The 24,665-nt window shown below is 36.8% G+C and overlaps 2 protein-coding genes across 3 annotated transcripts in view; one reads left to right on the forward strand and one right to left on the reverse strand.

Annotated features, from left to right (window-relative positions):
* BAZ2B (bromodomain adjacent to zinc finger domain 2B) overlaps positions 1–4,006 on the reverse strand; it is a 373,522-nt gene extending 369,516 nt beyond the window's left edge. The window contains exons 1-2 of the mRNA XM_081261487.1: positions 3,891–4,006; positions 2,145–2,329 (exon numbers count right to left, since the gene is read on the reverse strand). The gene's annotated coding sequence lies outside the window, so the exon portion shown is untranslated. The remainder of the gene's footprint in view (positions 1–2,144; positions 2,330–3,890) is intronic.
* A 65-nt stretch (positions 4,007–4,071) lies between these two features.
* MARCHF7 (membrane associated ring-CH-type finger 7) overlaps positions 4,072–24,665 on the forward strand; it is a 52,982-nt gene continuing 32,388 nt past the window's right edge. Inside the window, exon 1 of one of the 2 annotated variants that reach the window (XR_014018034.1) lies at positions 4,072–4,238. The gene's annotated coding sequence lies outside the window, so the exon portion shown is untranslated. The remainder of the gene's footprint in view (positions 4,239–24,665) is intronic. The other variant, XM_081261498.1, reaches the window with a different exon arrangement.

The following is a 24,665-nucleotide window of genomic DNA, read 5'->3' on the forward strand; positions in this document are numbered from 1 at the left end:
CTTCTATTCAATATCATCCTTGAGACTCTAGCCAGAGCAATTAGAAAAGAAAGAAATTAAAGGTATACAAATAGGTAAAGAAGAACTGAAACTGTCACTACTTGCTGATGACATGATTCTATATCTAGAAGATCCAAAAAATTCCAACAGAAAAGTTCTAGAATAAATGAATTCAGCAAAGTAGTAGGATATAAAATCAACACCCATAAATCAAATGCATTCCTATACATCAATGATGAATTCATTGAAAGTGTAATTAGGAAAACTACTCCATTTACAATAGCCTCAAAAAATATAAAATACCTGGGAATCAATCTAACAAAAGAGGTGAAAGACCTCTACAATGAAAATTACGGAACACTAAAGAAAGAAATTGGAAACCTCAGATGATGGAAAGATCTCCCATGCTGCTGGATAGGCAGAATTAATATTGTCAAAATGGCCATACTACCAAAAGTGCTATACAGATTTAATGCAATTCCTATTAAAATCCCAATGACATTCTTCATGGAAAGAGAAAAAGCAATCATGAAATTCATTTGGAAAAATAAGAGACCCAGAATAGCTAAAGCAATCCTTAGCAAGAAAAGTGAAGCAGGAGGCATCACAATACCAGACCTTAAACTATACTACAGAGATATAGTACCAAAAACGGCATGGTATTGGCACCAAGATAGACTTGTAGACCAATGGTACAGAATAGAGGACACAGAGTCAAACCCACATAAATATGGTTACCTCAGACAAGGATGTCAAAAACATTCATTAGAGAAAAGATAGCCTCTTCAACTAATGGTGCTGGGAAAACTGGAAATCCATATGTAGCAAAATGAAATTAAACCTCTATCTCTCACTTTGCCCAAAAATCAATTCAAAGTGGATCAAAGACTTAGGCACTAGAACAGACCCTGTGCCTAACAGAAGAAAAAACAGGCCCAAATCTTCACCGTGCCAGCCTTGGATGTGACTTCCTTAACAAGACTCCTAAAGAACAAAAAGTAAAATCAAGAATCAATACATGTGATGGATTAAGATTAAAAAGCTTCTTCTCAGCAAAGGTAATAATTAATGATGTAAGGAGAGAGCCTACAGATTGGGATAAAATCTTTTATCTTTTACCACATGCACCTCTGATAAAGCATTCATCTCTAGTATATATAAAGAACTCAAAAGCTTAACACTAAAAAAAAAAAAAAAAAAACCAAAAACAAATAACCCAATCAATAAGTGAGCTAAGGAACTGAAAAGACACTTCCCAGAAGAAATACAAATATATGAAAAAGTGTTCAATATCTCTAGCAATTAGAGAAATATAAATAAAAACTTCTGTAAGATTTCCTCCTCTTACTCCTGTCAGAATGGCAATCATCAAGAATAGAGGCAACAATAAATGTTGGCAAGGATGCAGTGAAAAAGGTACACTCATACATGGCTGGTGGGACTGCAAATTGGTGCAACCACTATGGAAAGTAGTATGGAGATTCCTCAGAAAACTTGGAATGGAACCAGCATCTGACCTAGTTTATACCCAAAGGAAAATTATAGTAACATAGCAAAATCAATGTTTATAGCAACTCAATTCACAGTAGCTAGACTATGGTATCAATCTAGGTGTCCCTCAATAGGTGAATGGATTTAAAAAAATGAGGTATATATACTCTATAGAATATTACTCAGCTTTAAAGAAGAGTGAAATTATGGCATTTGCCAGTAAATGGTTGGAGCTGGGAGAATATCATGCTAAGCGAAATAACACAAAACCAAAAGCTGAATGTTTTCTCTATATGCAGATGCTAATTCACAATAAGGCAGGGGCACTAGGGAAGAATAGCTTTACCTTAGATTAAGGGAGTGGGGAGGGGATGTGGGGATAGGAAAAATAGTAGAATGAAACAGACATTATTACTGTATGTATATATGTGACTACATGACCAATATGATTCTGCAACATGAAAATGAAATTATATCCCATGTATGTATGATATAACAAAGTGGATAAATGCATCCTACTGTCATGTAAAACTAACTAAAAGAAATTTAAGAATTAAAAAAGAATAAAACCAGATTTATTAGTGACCTTTATTTACTAGCATCAATAAAAATACTAAAATCTGGAATCTCTGGGGGATTGGTGCCACACTCACCTCTAATAATATCATTAGTGCTGGGATGGGATGAAGCCATCATCTGCCAAAATCTGCAGCATTCTTGCCAGGTTTGGGAGTTCTGTAGAGAAGTTCCCACTACCAGGTCTGATTGCCATAGCTCAGGAAAATGATGCCATCATTTCTCTTGGCGTTGAATAAACTTGAAAAGATGTTTAAGGGTCCTATATGATATTAAGCCCCAGAAACACAATATTAGTGGTGGTGTAGACATGGAATGTAATAGCTAATAATTTTGGAATGATGACTATTTTAGAAACTGACAGCAGGATCTCATTTAATCCCTTTGACAACCTGTGAGATATAAGTATTTTTTATTAACTCCAATTTCACAGGAAGCCTAATCTTAGCAAGGTTAAAGAACTGTTCAAGATAAGGTAGTAAGAGGCATGACTAAGATTTGAATCCATGCAGTCTAATTCTTCAGGGAGTGTGTGTGTGTGTGTGTGTGTGTGTGTGTGTGTATTTATTTATACATCCACTGTGCTATAGGGCCACTCAAACTGGCAAAATAATTTCCTCACAAGTAATCTGTGTTCACTTTACCCGGCACTAGACATTTAATCTTCATCTCATACCCTAAAAGAGTGAAATCTGTGTCAACTTTTAACATAATCAACATTAGCCAGGTGCCATGGCACACCCCTGTAATTCCAGGGACTTGTCAGGCTGAGGATAGAGGATGGCAGGTTTGAGGCCAGCCTCAGCAATTTAGCAACTGAGCAAGACTCTGTCTTAAAATAAAAGGACTGGAGATGTAGCTCAATGGTACAGCAATCCCCAGCAGTGGAAAAAAAAATCTTCAAAATTCACAATATTTGAAAATATAGTGAAAGACAGTCTCCAAGATACAGTAAAATGAGGATGATAGAGATTGATATTCCATTCCCTTCAGATGAAATGACAAATACATATAAACATCATATCCCACTTATGGAATTTTTAGGAATCAATAGATTGTTTTTAATAACATTATAATGCTGACTGCCTTAAGTATATGTCCAAGGTTCAATAAGTAACTGATCTTTACCATTAAAAATGTTGTTTAACGTATTATTCAAAATCCACATATCATCGAAATCCACCCAAACTGTGGCTTTTCCCTTTAGCCTATTCCTTTATGTATCAATTACTTACCTCTTATTTTATATTCACAGTGGTTTTGAAAGTTTCGTCTACTATTCACAAACCATTTGTCACAATTTCCCTCCCTTTTTATAAGTAAGTGAAATTTTACTGCAAAATCTGTAGTTACACTACCAAAGGGTAATATTATGATTTTAAACGATATGATTGTGAAAGTACCCCACCAAGGCTTCATTACCACAAGGACACCACCACAGGTGGACAAACCAAACCATTCAAGGGTTAGCTTCAAATCAGACAGGGAGGGCAAGGAGAAGGCGGGGAGAAGGGAAGGCTAGAAAAGGCAGTGCTTCATTCAATCCGATAAACGTTCACTGCGCCACTTGCCAAGCGCTCGAAAAAAAAAGAAGAAAAAAAAACCGGTGGTTTTTCCAGTTGTGGCCCTGCAGGTTGGCCCCAGGGGGCGAGAGCCTGTGGGCGGCGACCCGGGCGCCAGGCAGTAAGGAGGCTGGCTAGGAGCTCCCTGTCAGCAAGGCGAGGACGGCCAACCAGGGCCAGGCCTCCAGCGCCTGCTCTCCGCGCCCGGACACACGCACGCCCAGCCACAAGCACGCCGGCCGACCAGCCGCAGCAGCTTACCCGAGGCGCCTCGCTGCCTCCCGGGGGCAGCCCTTCAACGGTTGCCGCAGTCAGAGCACCACCCCGCGGTGGGGTACGTCGAGCACGCCGGCTTCCCTCGGATTCCCGCAGCGCCGCCCCTCTCGCGAGAAGCCAGGAGGTACGCGTAGTGGGGCGGGGGGAGAGGAAGGGAGGGGCATTTAACGGTGGCGGCTGGTTCTGCGCCGGATCTGAGAAAGGGACCGGCGCCATTGTGCTTCGCTGCGGACGACTCTGCCACGCTCAGAGGCCTGGGACTTGGAGGAGGAAGGCGGCGGTGTGGTCGCTGCCAGCACGTCGTGCCCTGTACGGTGGCAGCTCGGGAGCTGGGTAATATGCTGCGTAGCTCGGACTTCTCCCTCCGGCGGGGCGGGTCCGAGGCCAGGCCGCGGGTGGGGGAGGGGAGGCCACCAAGTGCGGGCCTGGGCATAGAGGCCGCCACCTCTCCGGATGGGGTGCAGGAGCTGGGTCCCGGGGCAGGCCTCCGCCGCCGGTACCCAGTAGACCGGTGTAGGAGTTTGTGACGGGTGTAGGACAGGATTGTGCGTCTTCCGTTTGGACGCGTGGTGGGCGCGGGGAAGGGACTGGTGTCCTACTTTGGTCCGGGGCGGCCCTCTACTCGGCTGGTGTCCGGAGGGTCCAACCGCGCCTTGCGAGTCTGGGGTGTCGCGAATGAGGTATTCAGTGAGTGCGGTGTTGGCGGGGAGGGTTAGGGCTTAGCGAACCCTGCCTCGAATTGAAGAGACTTTGTCAGCCCCTTGTATTCGGTGAAGGTTCCTTAATTGACAGCTCCACTTCCTGAATATCGTGACACTTTTTCTGGTAGATAATGTATTCTTCAATTGAAATACGTGGCGATATGTATTAGAACAGACCTGTTGGCCTAAGAAGTGAAAATATGGAAGGCGCGAGTAGTAGAATACTCTGATTTCGATGAAACTGCGTAGTGAAGATGAACGTAAACACACAGCAAAATACTACAGTTAATACTTTTTCCTTTGTTCCAAAGTCAATATCAATATTCAAAATCTGTGTGAGTAATAAATTCTTTATGACTGCTCTCTGATACTATTAAGCGTGACATGTAAAATTGAATTTAATAGGGACCCAATTTTTGTAGGACTTCCTTTTTTATGATTTTAAATCTCCCCGTTTCTTATGCCCATCTTCCCCAATTCTGTCCAGTATTGAAAGGTAAGGGCTTTGAGATGAATTTTTGATTTGAGGCAAATAGTAAACCATTATGAAAGCAGATAGCTAGTGTTAACTAGTGATTTTTATGAGGTAACAAATTTGTTTCAGAAATGGAGGATTTATTTTATTGCTCTGTAAGTATTTCATGAAGTAAGAGTGGTGCACTAGGGTAGGAAAACCTGGTTTGAGTCGATTTTTGTCATAATTATTTAACCTCTTGAGGTTTCCTCAGGAACATTACATTAAATTCAAGGTCTATATTACAAAGGTTTTTTTTAGATAAGAACTTTTAATAACTATTCTTTTAACCTAAATGGTCAACTTGCATAATCTTGGGTTATTTTCAATGTCATGATGGGTCAGGTGTCTTTATCCAATTTAGGGTCATGTGTATGCCAAGCACCCACGTACTACAAAGCTTTACTCCTAGCCCAGGGTCAGGTGTCTTTAATAAGAACTCCTCCTATAATAAATTCAAGTGATATCTTTTCTTCTGCCATGTTGATAGGAGGGCTTATTTCCCCTGTATGTTCTTCGTGAAAGTGTCAACATGGACATGTCATCAGTGACTGTCATGTTTTTTTAGGCAGCTATATATCCCATCTCTTACACCTCTTCATCTTGTATATGTTCAAGAATTGCCCACATTTTAAAATATTTTTAGCAAGTAATTTTATAGTGCAAAATTTATCAAGTAATGTAAAATGTTTTGATACTGCATACTTTATTTTCTGGCTAGTAGATTAGGGCTTCTCATTACAAGAAGGAGCTTGACATAGTGCTTCTCTCCACAGCTCACAATTTAGTCATCAGACTAATATATAAAGAAACTACTATTATTGTCTTAGTGTACTTTGTAGTACTGTGGTAGCATAAAGCAGGGGTGCTTAATCTTGGGGGGAAATTTTACAGGAAGTATTGCTTGAACTAAGATGTGAAAGATGGCTAGGACTTTGATAAGAAAACTGCAAAGTCATGATATGGTCTGTTTTAGGAAGTGACAGTTTGCTTCCCATAGCTGAAACCTATTTCCACAGATAATTAAGTACTAGTAATAAATTTAAAAAAAAAAATGAAATACTTAAGTGAAATGCATAGGTTTACATCAAACTTCATTTCTAAGCAACAAATTAATGTACCTTTTAACAGCTAAATCATGAAATCAACAATGGATCACATTAGAATGATTAAAATTAAAATGGAAAGGATTTTAAGTTCATACTAAGATTACTGGAATTCACTCAAGCAGAATTTTATTATAGGGAATTAATTAATCATAAAAGTTGCTTATTGTAAGATCAACCCAAAATGATTGGGTGTAGGGGATAAAATTACTTTATAATTGGAGAGTTGGCTGGGTTTTGGTTTTCTCTGATCTTCATTTCTAATTTTTCTGTTCTGATATGAACTTATTGTGGTCAAAGCCAGTTTTTCCTGTTCTCAAATACATTTCTTTTGACTCTACTGGTTAAACTAGATAAGTTAACACGTAGTTTTAAAATCACTATTGCTCTTGCTCATTTTTGTCAACTTCTTTAAGAAAATGCAAGGTTTGAACCTTAAAAGCTGGTTATCACGTGTTTCTCACTTTGCAGAAAGAACCCTAAAATGGTTTCCACTTCCTGAATGAAGATTGAAACATGACACCTACAGAGTAAAATCACTTCAAGAACAAGTTCTCTAATGTAGACAACACCATAGTTATTTTTTCCCATGGGGATATTGAAACTTTTGCGGGGTATATTTTTATGCCATAAATTATATCAGCTAAAAATCAGGGATTTTTTTTTTTAAGGACCCCAAAGTCCTTTGCTTTCTCTCATTTTGCCATTGTTATCTTCCATGTCTCCCTGTTCACTGGAATCAACAAATAATTTCTCATTAACCAAAAAAAAAAAAAAAAAAGTTTTATCCAGGATCTAGTGTTTTTTGCTGTTGTTGTTATTTGTTGTTTTAAACAGAAGGATAAGGAAGTATAAATAATGGAATTGTAACTCTTCTGGAAGATTCTCACCTATCAAAACACATTTATGTTTTGTGAAACTCTGGCCTTTGTGCCACAAATTTATCATATAGTAATGTTGTGCTCTTTGCAACTCATTAACTAACCTTTCTTAATATTTAAGATAAATTTTGAGTCAGAATCTGTTAGATTTTTCACATCGAATAATATTAGGAAAGTAAAAGTTACACTGTTAGGAAGCTTTTGTGCTGTTGGATGCATAACAAACCACCTTAAAACCTAATGAATTAAAACAACTATTTACTGTTGTTGTTTTTTTTTCTCCCCCCTGTTCTTTGTGCCTGTTGGGCAGTTCTGGTTTTGTCTGGGCTCACATGTGTACCAGCTTTCAGTTGAAGGGTTTCCCAGGCTGGGAGGTTCAAGATGTTGTTACTCACATGTCTGGTAGTGGCTCTCAATTGGTTTCTCAGTTGGTGTTGGTTGACATCTAGGCCTTGTCTGTGTGATTTTTTATGACATGAATGTCTCAGATAACATTCCAAGAGTAAAAATGGTAGCTATAAAATTTCTTAAAACCTTTTCAAATCATCGAAGTGTCTCTTACAAGACTAGTTCACGTTGAGGGGGATGGGAAAATGAGACTCTGTCTTGTCCAGGGCAGACTGTGAGGATTGCATTGCAAAGGTGTTTCCATTTTATGGTGGAGGGGTTTTTTTTATCCATATTTGATCCACAGTTAGACAATTTTAAGATTGTTTTTGTTTTGTTTTTTTGTTTTTTTCTGGTGACTGAACCCAGGGACACTTAACCACTGAGCCCATATCCCTACTGCTTTTTATTTTTTATTTTGAGATAAGGTCTCCCTGAGTTGTTTAGGGCCTTGCTAAGTTGCTGAGGCAGACTTTGAACTTGAGATCCTCCTTCTTTGGCTTGCTGAGACCAGCAAGACTAGGCATTCTTATAAATGTCACCGTTGGGATTGCTTTAAAATAATGTTGGCGGGAGGGGGGGTGGTAAAATAGGCAAGATTGTTCAAATGTTGATAATTGTTGAAGACTATTGATTGGTATGTGGAAGTTCATACCCAGGTAATCTAAACTCCACTTCATTAAGTAATTTTAATTTTAGCTCCCAATTGGTCTGTATTAGAACCAAACTTCAATTTAAAAAAAAATCTAGTTATTGATGGACCTTTATTTTATTTATTTATATGTGGTGATGAGAATCGAACCCAGTGCCTCACACATGCTAGGCAAGCACTCTACCACTGAGCTCCAGCCCCAGCCCTTTAATTTTTGATATTTATGACTTTGTGGTGTTTCAGTGCCAAGACTATAAACTTGCAGTTTAGAGACAGAATGGATCAATTATTCTTCTTTGAAATACTGTATAGATTTTATTATGTTATGATTTTTAATATATTTTTTTTTTTAGTCCTGGGGATTTAACCCAGAGGCAATTTACCACTGAGCCACATTTCTAGCCCATTTATCTACCTACCTATTTATTTATTTATTTATTTACTTGCTTGCTTTTGAGACAAGGCCTTGCTAAGTTGCTGAGGCTGGCCTTGAACTTGCAATCCTCTTATCTCAGCCCCTGGCGCTACTGGGATTACAGGTGTGTGCCAAATGGGGCACAGCAAAAAATGTGGACCCCCCCCCCCCAAGTAACTTTTTCTCTTAATTAATAAAGTAGGATAATTACATTAATGAAATTTTGGAAAGCCAAGTATGAAAGAAAAAAACATACCAGTAATGCTATCACCCAGGAATACTGCAAATGTGAAAGATCTGAAAGGTTCCTCTCACATTTTGCAAATGTGAATAAAATGGCTATAAATTTCCAGTTTTTAAATGCACATAATTATATATGTAAGCTCAGGGAAGTTTCTTTCCTTGCAGTAAATATCCTTTCATAAATCTGAATGACTTTAAAAGGTCTTTTTACAGTGCATTAAAGACAAATTTGAAATGAGAAAAGCTAAAAGAATTTCTACTGAGTTGAAATTCTTAACATTGATGGCATTGCTTAATAATTAGTATGTGCTAAGCACATGCTGTGTGTCTTCAGAACACATAATATACCTGTGAAATGGATGAGGAAATGAAGTATTACAGTAAATCTAGAGTTACATCAAGTAAGGGGCCTATTTCAAAACTTGCACTCTTAACTCATTTCTCTATTGTCAGAAATAGGCTCATATGCTAAAAATCAGGCAGTGCCTATTGTATTTCCTGCCACATCTCAGTTTCCTATTTTGGAAAGAATGGGAAGTGAATTTTTATTAATGCATTAATACATTTTTGTTAATGAATATATTAAAAGATAGGGAAAGACTATTAGGTGTAGGAATTAGCATTTGTTAATATGGATAAGGTTTTTTTCTTTTTTTTTTTTTTTTTTTTTTAAGCTGGTTATTTGGTTTGTGACTACTATGTGACTCTTGACAGCTGAAGAAAACCATGAGTATAGTAATGGGGCATAGTGATCTTAGAGTGACCAAAAAAAAAAAAAAAAAAAGGATACTTAAATAAAGCCTTTGTAAGCAGAATCAAAGAAAAACTTTGGGTAGTTGCCCTGCTGTTGCTCTCCTTTTAGGAATTCACAGCTTTCCAAATTTGGTGAACTAAAACGCCCAAGCTCTACATGATAAGCAACTTTTGGTAGTATACAGAGAAAGTTGTACTTGTAAGGTAGGGTAGTAGGTGGAGCTTTGTTCCAAGTATTTTCCTACACTGCCCAAAGTTTTTGTTTCCTTTTTCATAGCTCTCCAGTTTTACTAATTAAAGAATAATTTGGGAGAAGGGAGTGCTAAGCTTACCAGATAGAAGGCATAGGTAGCACATATGCCTGGGAATAAGTAAATAAATCAGTATGATAGAAAAATCTGTCAGCTCACACTATTCTGCCATGTTTTCAAACTTTACTTCCAGCATCCTCTGGATTTCTGCCTACTTCAGACAGTTCATTCTTCAATACCAGCTTGTTTCTATTCCCAACCCCCTGGGGGGAAAAAGAATATTAAAATATTTGTTCTTTATCAGTATTTTGTATTAATTTCTTCCTTCTTCCCCCAGTTAAAATTCTCTTCTACGCATCAAATCTGTTTTCTATCCATTCACTACTTGGGGCCCTCACATATTTGTCTCGGAGCCAGTGTTTCTCTTCCTATAAATTGACCAGGATACCAGTGTAGCTTCAAAATTTTTTGTTTTGTTTTGTTTTTAGTTTACCATGTTTCAAAATTCTTTATAGGTCCCAAAGCCTTAAAAATACAGCAAGCTATATATGAACATATTTTTGAGGGCAGACAAAGCTAGACAGTGTTTTGTTGGAGTTCTGTTTCTTTTCTGAAAGCTGTAGTTGTTTGTCAGAAACAAAATTTTTTAAGTAATTAGGGTGAAAAATAGTCCCCAAGCACCGTGATAGAGATCTCCAGGGTCACCTCCTTATTAAATTACTGCTGAGCAGAGAACACAAGTGCCTTTACAATTTGGATATAATCTACTTTCTGCATTTATTAGCATCAGTGTTCTTGTTTCCTGTGCCCCTTTCTGTGCTTTGAATGGCACCCCTTATATGTTGTTTTCTATTTTTAGTTCTTAAACATGCTTTTAGTATTTTTATGCTGCCTTCTCTTTTTCTAGTTTGTCATCAGAGGTCAACTCAAATGTTACCTCTTCTGAAATCCTCATCTTGTTGGAACATTTGACTCCCCAATCAGTGCTTCCATAACATTGAAGGTTTTTGTTTGTTTAAGTACAGTGATTTTTCAGCAGTCTGGTAGGAGTTATTTAGGTGTGAATTCCTAATTATTCTAGTTGGTATTTGTTAAGCTTCTTGACTTTTCATCAGTTTCAGCTAAAATTTCATCAGTTTCAGAAAAATTTTTGTTCTGAAGCCTCCTTTCCTTTTGTCACTCCAGTTATATGTACAATAGACCGTCATTCTTTCTCTCAAACCCTCTCTTCTGTATTTGCCGTTATGTGTCTTTTTGTGCTTCCTTCTACCATTTATTTCCCCATTAGCTAACATTAGTGGGGGGTGTCTTTGGGTTTGGTTCTCTTTACTGTTTTATCTCTTGATTTTTCTTTCTTTTTTCTCTTACATTTTGTGTGTCTTTAAAATTTTTTTGAATAACAAATACTGTAAGTGAACGAATAGAGACTGCCTTGATTAAGGTATACTCTACTTTTGCTTAAGGCTTTAGTGTGATGGGTTGAGTTGGTTTTTAGTCTGTAGTTAAGCTGTGTCTGAACTTTATTATTGCTTTATTTTCCTTCAGAGTATTCCATTAGTAGATTGCTACTGCTCAGTGCTTAGTGTGAGACCTAGAATCCGGATAATATTTTTCAGTATTCTTAAAGCCCCCTTAAGGGTCTCTGCTGTCCATATTCCACAGAGAGGTTTCTCAAAGGCTGTTATACCTTCCTCATAGTAGACTGTTTTTCCTTCTTATATGAAGCAAAGCTGTGGTGGTGATGGTAGGGGCAGGAGTTCTTAATTTTGTTGATATGTCTTCAGTCTTTGGGAGGCTCTGTAATTTTGTTGGTATGTCTTCAGTCTTTGGGAGGCTCTGTGTTCCTGCTCCTCGGGTGGGGATTTGCCAGCATTTCTGCTCTTTCCTGACTTTTATAGAGTCTAGGGCATAGGAAGTTTATACCTTCCTCTTCCCCCTATGTCAGCTTATCTCTGCCTTGTGTCAGTGGTGGATCTTGAGCAGGTTGTGTCTTGGCCTCTTCCTAGTGGCCACAGACCTACCTTATATCAGTGCAGAGTTCTTGGAGAAACTAGTTTTCTTAACCTTTCCCTAGCAGTAGCTTTTTGCAGCCTTGAACTTGATCAGGATGTGAAACACAAATGGGTTTCTTGAGGTTCTTCTTTTAAATGTAGCCAGGTTCTTTGTGGTCAAGCTGCAGAGAGGGACCTTTCAGATCTTCTGCCTGCCCCCATTCTTGTGAAGACTTAGTGAGGGCCTGTAGAAAAAAACTTTTCCTTGAATTGGCTCAGAGTTAATTGTTTCATTAAGAAATTTTTGGCCTTTATGAATTTAGGAATTCAATAAATTTTGTTATATTCTTAGCACTTTTATGGTGGCCACCTTTGTCCCATCGCTTTAGAGAGGCTTGCCACTCTTTGTAGCTCAGTTCATCTGGTTGCTTTGCCACCTCAGCTCTGAGGTGTACTCAGGAAACCTGATTTTATAAATTATCCAGCTTATTCTCATTATGTTAGAGATTTGTTCTTTTTTGACTTTATATAATGCAAAGATGGAACACTTCCCCCAATTTTGTTAGGGAAGTATTCAAGATGAGAAGGGGGGGGTGGATAGTAAATTAAATATACACATAATGTTGCCTATATTTACTGGTCAGTATTATGACACTATGAAAATTGAGTGCACATTCCATCTTTCAGTTGTCTTTTTGAAACAGCTTCCAATTGAGGTTCATGCATTTATTGCATTTGGTTTTGTATCTTCAGTCGCAAACTCAGAAGTGTGTGTGTGTGTGCGCGTGTGCGTGTGTGTCATTGACTTTTTGAAGACTTGAGCAATTAATCTTTTAGAATGTCCTCCATTTTGGATGTCTTATCTTTGTGTGGTCATTTATTTTAATTATGGTTATTATATTTTTCAGTCTGAAATTCCTTTTTAGTACTTTTTTTAGTAGTGTTCATTTTGCATTTTCCTGTTCCCTGAACATATTTTCAAGCTTCTATTTAAATTTTGTAAATCCAGTTATATCTGCCTAAATACATAACTTGGCAGACTTGGGCTACTTTTTCTTGTTCTCTCTTATGTGTCTCAATGTCCTTGTAAATAGTGCCTTATTTCAGCATATATTTAGTCTTTCCCTACTTCTTGCTCTTGAAAAATAATTTGTAGAAAGAACTTTGAAGCCAGGCACAGTGGTGCATGCCTGTAATCCCAGGGATTTGGGAGGCTGAGACAGGAGAATCGCGCGCAAGTTAAAAGCCAGCCTCAGCAACTGCTAGGCACTAAGCAACTCAGTGACACCCTATCTCGAAATAAAATGCAAAATAGGGCTGGGGATGTGGCTCAGTGGTTGAGGACTCCTGAGTTCAATCCCTGTTGCCAAAAAAAAAAAAAAAAAAAAAAAAACAGAAATAATTTGAAGCCTAGCATAAAGACATGGCCCTTCAGCAAATTTTAGGTTGGTAGATTACTAGTTTGGGACTACCTTAAGCCAAATTCAGGGTTGAACTTCCATTTATATATCCAAATAACATCAGCCTGGTCTGCAAATCAGCACAGGAGCTTGTTTATTATTGGGATAACTCTTAGTCTGACGTTGTGGTTCTTTGGAGTCCAGCTTATTTTGAGTTAGTGACCTGTTAAATTTCTCACCTTGTTTGTGTGCTGAGCTTTGACATTCTTCCATGAGACTGGCAAAATGAACATTTAAATCTGGGGCTTTATAAATGCCTTAAGGACAGAAATTGTTCTTATACTTTCATATCTCTTTGGATTCCCTTTTGCCTTCATTATTGACCTAGTAATTTGTGTGTGTGTGAGAGAGAGAGAGATACTGGGAATTGAACTCAGGTGTGCTCAGCCACTGAGATTATCTTCCAACTCTTTTTTTAGACAGGGTTTTGCTAAGTTGCCCAAACTTGTAATCCTCTTGCCTCAACCTCCAATTCACAACAGGCATGCACCACTGTGCCCAGCTTAACCTAATAATTATTTTTTCATTACTTTATTGCTTTAGAAACCTCTATATTGTTCTCTTATTTTTCATTGCTTTAAGAAAGGATTGTGAATGATCTGCCATTATCAAGAACTGACAATCTCTCATAGCATTTTGTATGTCTCTATTTGTCTTAATGTTATATCATGTTTGTTTATTTATATGTTCCATATGCTAACCCCACCTATGAAATACAATTTCAGGAGATAGATCTTTATTATTATATTCATAGAGTTTAGCAGCTAAAGTAAGTACTCTTAGGTACTGAGAACTAACTTTTATTTATTTGTTTGTTTGTTTTTAGTTGTAGATGGATGCAATACCTTTATTTTTACGTGGTGCTGAGGGTGCATCACATATGCTAGGCAAGCACTCCACCACTGAGTTACAACCTCAGCCCACTAACTAACTTTTAAAAGTTGAACAGGAGCTAAGATATTTTAAGATCTGATTGGAAATTAAATGGAAAAGGTCGGTTGGCATTCTGGATGGTAGGCTAAAGAATTTAGACTTCATCTTAGTCTGTTTTGTGCTACTATATAATACCTGAGACTGGGTAATTTATAAAGGAGAAATTTGAGGCTGAGGTTGTGGCTCAGTGGTAGAGGGCTTGCCTAGCATGTGTGAGGCACTGGGTTCAACCTTCAGCACCATATAAAAATAAATGAACAAAATAAAGGCATTGTGTCCATGTACAAAAACAAAAAAAAAAAACTTTTTAATTTTTAAAGAGAGATTTATTTTTTTTACAGTCTGGAGACTGGGAAGTTCAAGGTTCAGGGCTACATCTGGTTAGTCGACTTTTTGCTGCATCTTCCTATAAAAGGGGTAGGGGAAAGAATTGAACTGTCTCAAGCCTTCTTATAGTCAACATTAACCTATTCATAAAGTTGGAGTCCTCAAGACCTAAACCTCTTAGGCTCCACCTCCCAACATTGTTGTAGTGGGGACTAGGTTTACAGCACACACTTTTTGTTGGGAGGTGGGGTGTGCGTTCAAACCATAATAGCCTTCCTTTGTAAGATGATGGAAAGCAATTGAAAATTTGCTTGGGAAATGCTGCTGTTACTGGTTGGATGAGATAAAAAAGAAAATATGTGGTTATGAATTCCCCTTTAAAGAAAGCCTGGTAAAGGATATAATTAGAGATGAGCTTTCTTGTTTTATCCTTTTATCCATGTAAGTCTTGTGTGATGAGACAATCTAGGCTTGAAACCAGGCCTAGGATAAGTTTGTGAGGTAAAAGTTTCTTTAGGTGCAGTTAACATATGACTAAGAACTTGGTGAATTTCAAATAACACAGTACACAACTAATTTCAGAATTCTGCATGTTGGGTAATGAAACAGAATTCCATTTGACTTTTACCTGGGCTAAGAGAAACTTTAAAGCAAAATTATTTCTACAGAATAGATGCAAATAGATTTAATGCTGTTTGTGATTGGAAATTTCTCTAAATATCCTTTGATGTAGAGTTCATCAGGCCACAAACATTAGCTTCTTTTAAAGAGCTCTGCAGACTTCCTAGGATGCTGAATGAAATTACCTGTGGAAAAAATTAGTTAATCTTTTTAGTAATTAAAGCAAACTACAGGGTGTGGTGACCCATGCCTATAATCCCAATAATTTGGGAGGCTGGCTGAAGCAGGAGAATGAAAGTTTAAGGCCCTCAGCAATTTATCGATTCCCTGTCTCAAAATGAGAAAGAGCTGGTTGTGTGGTTAAGCATCCCTGGATTCAATCCCCAGTACCAATAAATTAAAAAATAATGCAAACTACATTTGTGAATGGACAGACTATATAAACTGCGAAATTGGTACAAATACTACTCTAGTTGCATATATCATCCACAATAAAAATGCCTTACTTAAGATGAGGGAAATTTATTTTGTGGTGCTGGGGATCAAACTCACAGTTTCAAATATTGATTGCAAGGTTTTTGTGGCTTTGCGTCTCATAGCCTTTATGCATTTGAAGCATGTTCTAGAAACTGGAAAGTTTGGCTTCTTATATCTGTTAATGCCTGCCTCCCCTTGCTCAGTCATAGACTTGTTCATCAGGGACATAAGCAAAGAATTCCAGTGAATTTATCATGCTGGGAGTTCAGTGAGGCTCAAAGCAAGTACAGATTAGGTGTGTTATAGAAACTGCACAACAGTCAGGTGTGCTATATGCAGATTGAGTGGTGAGATATGGTGGAGAGGCATATACCCTCTCCTGCTGAAGCTCAGGTTCCATTGTCACTTGTAAAACATGAGTTCCAAGATAAAATTCTAAAGAATTTCAGGATGTCAGGCAGCAGAAATTTTAGTCAAGTACAGGGCCCACCTCTGAAGCCACCCCTGGTGACAAATTTTTATCTTATCACCAAGCACAAGGGAGAACTTGACTTTCCAATTCTGGAATCAAATCTGAATTTAAAGCTTCATTATGTAACAACAGAAGGAAGCTAAGAGACCATTATGTTGAAAGATTGTACATATGAATTCTGTGCTGTGAAGTACTTGTAACTGTTTATTAAAAATATTACATTTAGGGCTGGGGTTGTAGCTCAATGGTAGAGTGCTTGCTTCGCATGCATGAGGCACTGGGTTCGATCCTCAGCACCAAATAAATAAATAAATAAAACAGATATTGTGTCCACCTACAACTAAAAGAAAAATTTTTAAAAAATATTACGTTTAAAATATCTTCTTCTTACTGTGGTGCTGTGATTTGCTCTTTATTCTTCCTTATACCTTTTACTTTATAATGCTTATAATATTTAAATTGTGTGATTATTTCTGTAGTTTGTTTTTCACAGGGTTACAATTTCTTTGTAGGTACCACATCAGTATTTTCAATGTGACTCGCTCCCACCTCATCCTTTTGTTTAGCACATAGAAAAAGTCAGAAAAACTATTAAGTGAAATCAGCAAACTCTTAAAAAAAATGCTTTATAGAACCTTGTTAGGTGGTCTGGTAGAGTTTTCCAAGGACTGCACATTATTTTATTATTTATTTATTGGGTGTGCTTTTGACCTACAACTTACACAACCAAATTATATAAGTTTTCGTCTAACACCTACATTGTCAAAATTCAATCCATTTATGTAGAGGAGTTGCCAAAAATAGTTTCATACAGTATCAAATTAAATCTCTCTTAGGACTTTGCCTCTTTGCCTTCTCCCAAGCGATTTGTTTGAGCAGATTTCCTACTGGGTTAGTTTCATTCTGCCAGTAAGAACTGGGTATAAATATTGCTAAAATGAACTATGATAGGCATAATTAAGAGCATTATTGTTGTCTAAAAAGCAACTGTAGACATTTACTTTGTTTAAAAAGCAACTGTAGACATTTACTTTTCAAAAAGCATTTTGTCTCCCTGTTTTAAATCCTTAGATCACAAATATAGTCCTTTGTTTAGTATTTTCATAGCCCTCTTAATAAAATGATGTCTACTGCTTATTGTTTGTGAGCTTTTCCTTTTTTGTGCTGGGGGTTTATTTATGGGTTTTTGAATGTCAGTGTTTAAACATGAATATTCTTTCTCCTAATATATGCCTTCTTTAAATTTCCAAATTCACCTTTCTACAAAGTTTTTGTATGGCCTTACCAAAATTGCACATAACTTATAAAAAGCTGATGATAGAAAAGATTTCTAAGTAAGGTGACCGCATGCTTTATCTTTCAAACCAGGACACTTGTGACAATGTAGACAGTGTTTTAATAATTATATTGGGTAATGAACATGAATTTGTTACAAGACATAAACTGGGACTGTTCTAGGCATCCTACTTATAAAAAAGAATGGAAGCTCTGCCCCACCCTTCATTGCATCCCTATTTTTACTCTCCAAAGTTGTTTTTACAATTTTTTCTGTTTCTTCTAGGATTTATTTACCTCCATATTTCTTCGTAATATTTATACTGTTATTTCATGATTTTTTAAAATGCTTTTTTTTTGTTTTTCACCATTGTTCTTACTTCTTCTAACCTTCATTCTACAGTGTATTTGTAACAAAATTGATTGAATAGTCTGTGTTCATATGACTGTAAATTTTAAAAAGTTCAACCAATACAGCTGTACCTCCCATCTTTAATGATGGCTATATTTTCTAAGGTAAAAAACTTGGTTTTTGAAAATTATCTTTTGATCCTTATAGTGTGGTTTTTCCCAGTTGTACTATCTATTATCTCTGCCACATGCCAATGAAATAGTTTGCCTATGATGCAACTTTTAAAAATAGTTTACATGCTTTACCATAAACCTTCCCTTTTGTCACTGCTTTTTAGGTTCTTTCATCTGATTATTTCATGATTTACACTCCCATTTTCCTAGGGACATGTTCTTCATTTAGGTTCCTATGGTTGTGGGTCCTCTCACCCTCCTTTTGTCGTGTGAGGGATTTACCAGGGTCTCACCGTTGATGTTCTCTACTCCTGAACTATACCCAGAGCCCCTTGTTTGGTTTTTGATTCATTGTGAATATATGCAGTTGTGTCCTGTTCCTCCCCTCACACTTAGTTGCTAGATTTCAATTGAAAGTTAAATAAACACTTCTCACTACTACAGGCAGTGTCTTGAATTTAATATTGTTAAGCTATTCTTTTTACTTTACTTTTGTACAAGATCCATTTTTCCACAGACATAGGATCTTTTCACCATTGTAAAAAACCTTTCTTTCTGGTTTTATGACATTTAAAGATGGTACATTGTGTTTTAATGTTGGGCTTATTTGTTTTCTTAGATCTTCCCGAATGCTCTTTTTGGTTCTTTTTATTTTTTATTTTAAATATTTTTTTCTTTCTTTTCTTTTCTTTTCTTTCTTTCTTTCTTTCTTTCTTTCTTTCTTTCTTTCTTTCTTTCTTTCGCTCAGCTCTACTGCTGAGCCACAATACATACATGGAATATAACTTACTCAAATTAGGATCCCATTCTGTGGTTGTACATGATGTGGAGTTTCACTGGTGATGCTGAGTATTCTTTTTTATTTTTTGGTACCAGGGATTGAACTTAGGGGCACTGGACCTAACAGCCACATCCCCAGCCCTATTTTGTACTTTTTTAGAAACAGGGTCTCACTGAATTGCTTATGCCTCGCTGTTGCTGAGGCTGGCTTTGAATTTGTAATACTCCCATCTCAGCCTTCAGAGCCACTGGGTTTACAGGCGTGCCCTGCCTTGTGCCCTGCTGCTGAGTACTCTTGAATCCATTCATTGTAGTGATTTGTAACGTTCAATTCTGGAAAGGGTCCTTTATTTCTTTGGTAATTTTTCTTTCCTCTCTTTCTAACCATAGTCAAAATGATAACTCTCTAGGCAATTCTGTTAATGTCTACATTTTCTACTTTTTGTTCTGCTTTCTGGGAGGTGTCCTCAAATTATAATAAATATGTTGAATTTATTTCAGTGTATCTCATTTTTAAAAGTATATCACAGTTTGAATTTCTACAAGCTCTTTATTATACTGATTGCATGCTCAAGCATCCTGTACTTATTTTATAAATGATTTTGATATTTTTGAGGATAGTAATTGCCTCTCATCTCCCAAAATCTTCTCCCTGAATCATCTGTTGGCATTTTTATTTATCTATTTATTGCTTGTTTTGGTGGTGTTTTTGTTTTCACCTATATAATTTATTTTGTTTATTTTCTCTTCTCCCAACTAGAATTTAAACTCATGAGGGCATGGAATTTAGCCCATTTTGTTCATTGACACATCTCCAGCATCTGAAATTATACCTAAAGCGTCAATAAATATTTGTCCAGTGAACAGATGAGATTTTTAAGAGCACTGATGTGATTTTAAAGGGGCGGGAGGTGCTATTTTAGGTGCACCAGTAGCACATACTGCAGGATACAGAAGTATAGTTTATTTAAAAAAAAAAAAGTCTAGAGGAAGTTATAGACCATTCTTAACTTATAAAAGCAATATGAAGGGCTGGGGATGTGGCTCAAGTGGTAGCGCGCTTGCCTGGCATGCGTGCGGCCCGGGTTCGATCCTTAGCACCACATACCAACAAAGATGTTGTGTCCGCCGAGAACTAAAAAATAAATATTAAAAATTCTCTCTCTCTCTCTCTCTCCTCTCTCACTCTCTCTTTAAAAAAAAAAAAAAGCAATATGAAGAGGCTGGGACTGTAACTCAGTAGTGGAGTGCTTGCCTCACATGTACAAGGCACTGGGTTTGATCCTCAGCACCACATAAAAGTAAATAAAATAAAGGTATTATGTCCATCTACAATTAAAAATATTTTTTTTAAAAAAAAGGATGCGTTCAGTAGAAATGACACTTTTAGTTTTGAATCCGAATCTTTCAGATTGTGTGTTGTAGTTAGCTTTTTTGCTGCCACTTTGGTTTTTATATTGAGGCTTCCCTTGTATATCAAGTGATCCTTGATTTTTGTTTATATATCCTCTACCCCACCACATGCACGGGGGATTGAACCCTGGGCACTTTATCACCGAGCTACATCCTCAGCTCCCCCCCTCCCCCTTTTTTTTAATTTTTAAATTTTGAGGCAGGATCTCATTACTAGATTTTTTTTAATATATGTTTTTTAGTTGTAGATGAACACAATACCTTTATTTTATTTGTTTTTATATAGTGCTGAGGTTTGCACCAAGTGCCTCACACATGCTAGGCAAGCACTCTACCACTGAGCCACAACTCCAGCCCCTCACTACTAGATTTTTTATTCTCCTGCTTCAGCCTCCCAAGTAGTTGGGATTACAGAATTATGCCACCATGCCCATCTGGATGTTTGTCTATTAGAGAGAAGCACTGGAACAGCTTATTTAAATTTTTGCTATCTAATGGACTTGTCTCTGAGATAGGCTAATCAAATGTTTGCATTCCATATGTCAAGTCAATAAATCTTATCAATGGTGTTAATTATCCAAGGGTAGATGCCCTTAGTTTCCTGACAACATTAAAGAAACAGGAACAAGAAAAAGACTGGAGGTCAAAATTTATTACATAACTTTTCCTTTATTACTTACCATAGCCTGAACTCCTGCAGAGATTGTGCATTGTAGGAGTGGGTCACCTATAAAATCTTTATTTTCTAGTGCATAAATAGTCTGTTGGGGGAATGGAGCTGAGGAAGAATTGGGGTTCTGCTCCAAAATTAGGTTTTAACTCAGCAACTTAACTTTTTATCCTCACACATCACTCCTTTTCCCCCTCAAGTATTTTTATTGTTGTAAAATACATATGAAATAAAATTTACCACCATAACTAAGGTTAAGTGTACAGATAATTGTTTCATTAAATAGATTCATAATAGGGTGCAACCATTACCTCTCTCCATCACCATCTTTTTTCTTACAATACTGACATTCTGTGCTCATTAAACAGTAACTCCCCCACTCCCCTAGAATCTGACGACTACCATTCTAATTTCTCTCTCGGATTTTTACCCCGTACATATCTCATAGACTCATAAGAGTATTTGTCTTTTTATGACTGGCTTGTTTTATTTAATGTCTTCAAGGTTGATCTTTTATGGCATATGTCAGAATTCATTCCTTTTCAAGGTCCATTACCACATTTTTCTTATCATTCATCTGTTGATAGATGCTTGTGACTATCAGCTTCTAATGTGAATAATTCTGCTGTGAATATAGGCATACAAATATGTCATTGAGACCCTATTCTCAGTTCCTTTGGTGTGCCATCCTCCTGCCTCAGCTTCCCAGTCGCTTGGTGTATACCCCTAAGTGAAATTGCTGGGTCATGAGGTAATTATATTTTCAGTTTTTTGAGGAGCCATCATACTGTTTTCCACAACAGTTCTTTTTTTAATATAAATTTATTATTAAAAAGCTTAATTCCCTTTTATGGTAGCTTATATTTCTAAGTCTTGATCCTTTCATGATAGGAAGGCTACTAGTTTCTGCCTCTTTCTAGATACCTGTAGTTGCATCCTCTCTGTTGAATTACTGTACCTCCCTTACTTTAGATTACCCAAATATACATTTAAATTTCTGGGGGGTTTTTTGTTTGTTTGTTTTTTAGCGGGGAGGAGGTATTGAACCCAGGGGTACTCTACCACCAAGCTATATCCCCTGTTGTTTTGTTTTGTTTTTAAATAGCATCCAACTAAGTTGTCTAGGCTGACCTCAAACTTGCTATCCTCCTGACCCAGACTCCCGATTGGGTATTACTGGCATGTACCACCAAGTCCAGCTCCATTTAAATTTTTTGCTTTACGTGATCCTTTCCATTATTATTACTTTTTTTCATGGTTAAAGCTTCTGATTCATTTAGTGTCATTTTACATGGATTTTAAGAGTAGAGGGCATCATAGATGCCTAAAGATAATCTGTTATATGTTTACCTAGAAGTTTTTGATGAACTGCCTTTGATCTAAAGGATTAGATCCTGTAGTATAATATACTCTTACTCTAGGTTTCTTCATAGTTTCATAATTCTAATTGATAATTAGCCTGTGTTCATGTGCCTTTCACGACAATCTGAGCCTTATATTTTGTTGATGTTTTTGCTCCACTAACCATACCTGCTTTTTTTTTCCCCTCAGTACTCAGGATCAAACCCTTGGTCTCCTGTGTGCTAGACAAGTGCTCTACATTTAGCTACATCCCCAGCACTTCACATTTTATTTTGAGACAGCGTGTTGCTAAATTGCCTAGGCTGGCCTAGAACTTGCCATCCTCCTGCCTCAGCTTCCCAGTCGCTTGGTGTGTGCTGCCATGCCCTGTTCATCCTCTTTTCTGTTACTGAACCATGTTTTTAAGACGAAGATTATTAGAAAAGTAAATTCTTCTGTAATAACTTCAAGGTAGAAAGATGTGACTAATATAAAATTTAGTTGATAAATTAATAAGGTTACATGCAGAAAATGAATTAGATATTTTTAACTTAAATGTTTTGAGTGTTTTAATAAAACAAGTATATACTTTATCCAAGATGTATATCTAATAGATGAAGTGCATTGTATTTGCCTGAAGTCTAATCCACTGTCAGAACAATAAGGGGATAAATAAGTTTGACCTTGAAAATGGATAGCCAGAAGAAATTGGATAGATTATTTTGAAATTCATTCATTTGTTACTTTTTTTTGGTCCTCCTCCTTTTTCTTTTGAGTGTAGGCCTCCTAGGTCTCCAGAGACGACCTTCTAAATTTGTATCAGAAAGTTTTAAAATGTTTTTTGTTTTGTTTTGTTTTTGTGATAATGGAGATTAAACCCATACCTTGCACATTGCTGCCTAGCTATACCGCCATCCCTTTTAAAATTTTTATTTTGAGATAGTCTGAGCACATTGCCCAGGCTGGCCTTGAACAGGAGATCCTCCTGCCTCGGCCTCCTGTGTAGCTGAGTGCTGCCATAGTCAGCAAGTTATTTTAATTTGGAAAAGTTGTTCTATAGCAGTGCTAATGGTGGTGACCCAAAACTGAAGATAATCCTTTGTCCATTCACATTAGAAAAGGAAAATAAATTGTGTATGCTCAAACAGTGGAATACTTTATGAAAAGTTAGTGAATTTACTACAACTATATGCAACAACTTAGAAGAATCTCACAAGTATAATGATGAACAAATGAAGTCAGATGCAAAAAGTACCCATTGTATGATTCCAGTTGTGCATAGCTAAAAAATCAGGCATAGCTAATGGTTACTCTTGGCATGGGTTGAAAAATATTTAGTGAAAAAGATTTAGAAATTATTAATCTAAATGGCGAAAGCATTCAATTACACATTCTATATAAACCACATTTAACATTTTGTTCATTTCTGTAGGATTTTCTTCCCTTTTTTCCATTTTTTATATAATTAAAATCAATACCATGTGTGATATTATAGTTTTGTAGGTTGAGCTTTTCCCTTAAAACATTATCACTTTCCAGTATTATTATAAACATTCTTTGGAAACATTCCAGGGAAACATTTATAGCTGGGCAATCATTTGCAAATTACTTAACCTCACTGCCAGTTTTCTTTCTTTAAAATATTTTTTTAGATGTTGATGGATCTTTATTTTATTCATTTATTTAAATGCAGTGCTGAGAATCAAACCCAGAGCCTCACATATGCTAGACAAGTGCTCTACCACTGAGCCACAACTTCGGCCCCAGTTTTCTTATCTTTAATGTAAGAATGATAGAATACCACCACCACCACCACCCAGGCTGCTTGCACTAATAAATAATCAGAAGATCCTTGCCCCCAGAACTGGCATATAATACTCAATAATAATTATCTGCTATGGTTGTTATTATTTGTTGTAATAATGAAAGAGATCCTGTTGGTAAATAAAAGCAAAATATATTCATTCATTACAATTTAGCTTGTTTTTTTAAAAAAATATTTACTTTTTTAGTTTAGTTGGACACAGTACCTTTATTTTACTTATTTATTTTCATGTGGGGCTGAGGATTGAACTCAGGGCCTCACGTGTGCTAGGCAGGTGCTCTACAGCTCAGCCATAACTCCAGCCCTTAGCTTGTTTTTTGAGTACCTATTCTCGGTAATGGTTTTAGAACTTTAAATTATTCTAACCTAGAGAAATTTTGTACTAAACAAAGTATAAGGTAGGTGTAATGTCTTAGTATAACTCTTTACCAACTGGAAACAGAATAATGATGCTTGTGTTTAAACTGATGAGGGAAAATTGAATAGGGAATGTAAGGACTTCCCAGGCATATTAAAAGGCCAAGAGCACATTGTGTTAGGGGGTTTGCAAATAGTGTTCAATGCTCACACCTATTATACTAACAGTGAAGAATGGTAAGGCAACCATGACAAATTGATGTAGGACTTTATACAGAGACAACTTTGAGTGAAAGATGGAAACAATGTTTCTTATTGTACATCTCTGTATTTGTGTGGACAGTTGGAAACCTCTTGCCTTTAAGAGAAGAGGTGGTCATAATTTCAGTT

The sequence above is a fragment of the Spermophilus citellus genome (genome assembly GCF_964194105.1).
Source record: "Spermophilus citellus genome assembly, chromosome: 11".
NCBI classification, from domain to species: Eukaryota; Metazoa; Chordata; class Mammalia; order Rodentia; family Sciuridae; genus Spermophilus; species Spermophilus citellus.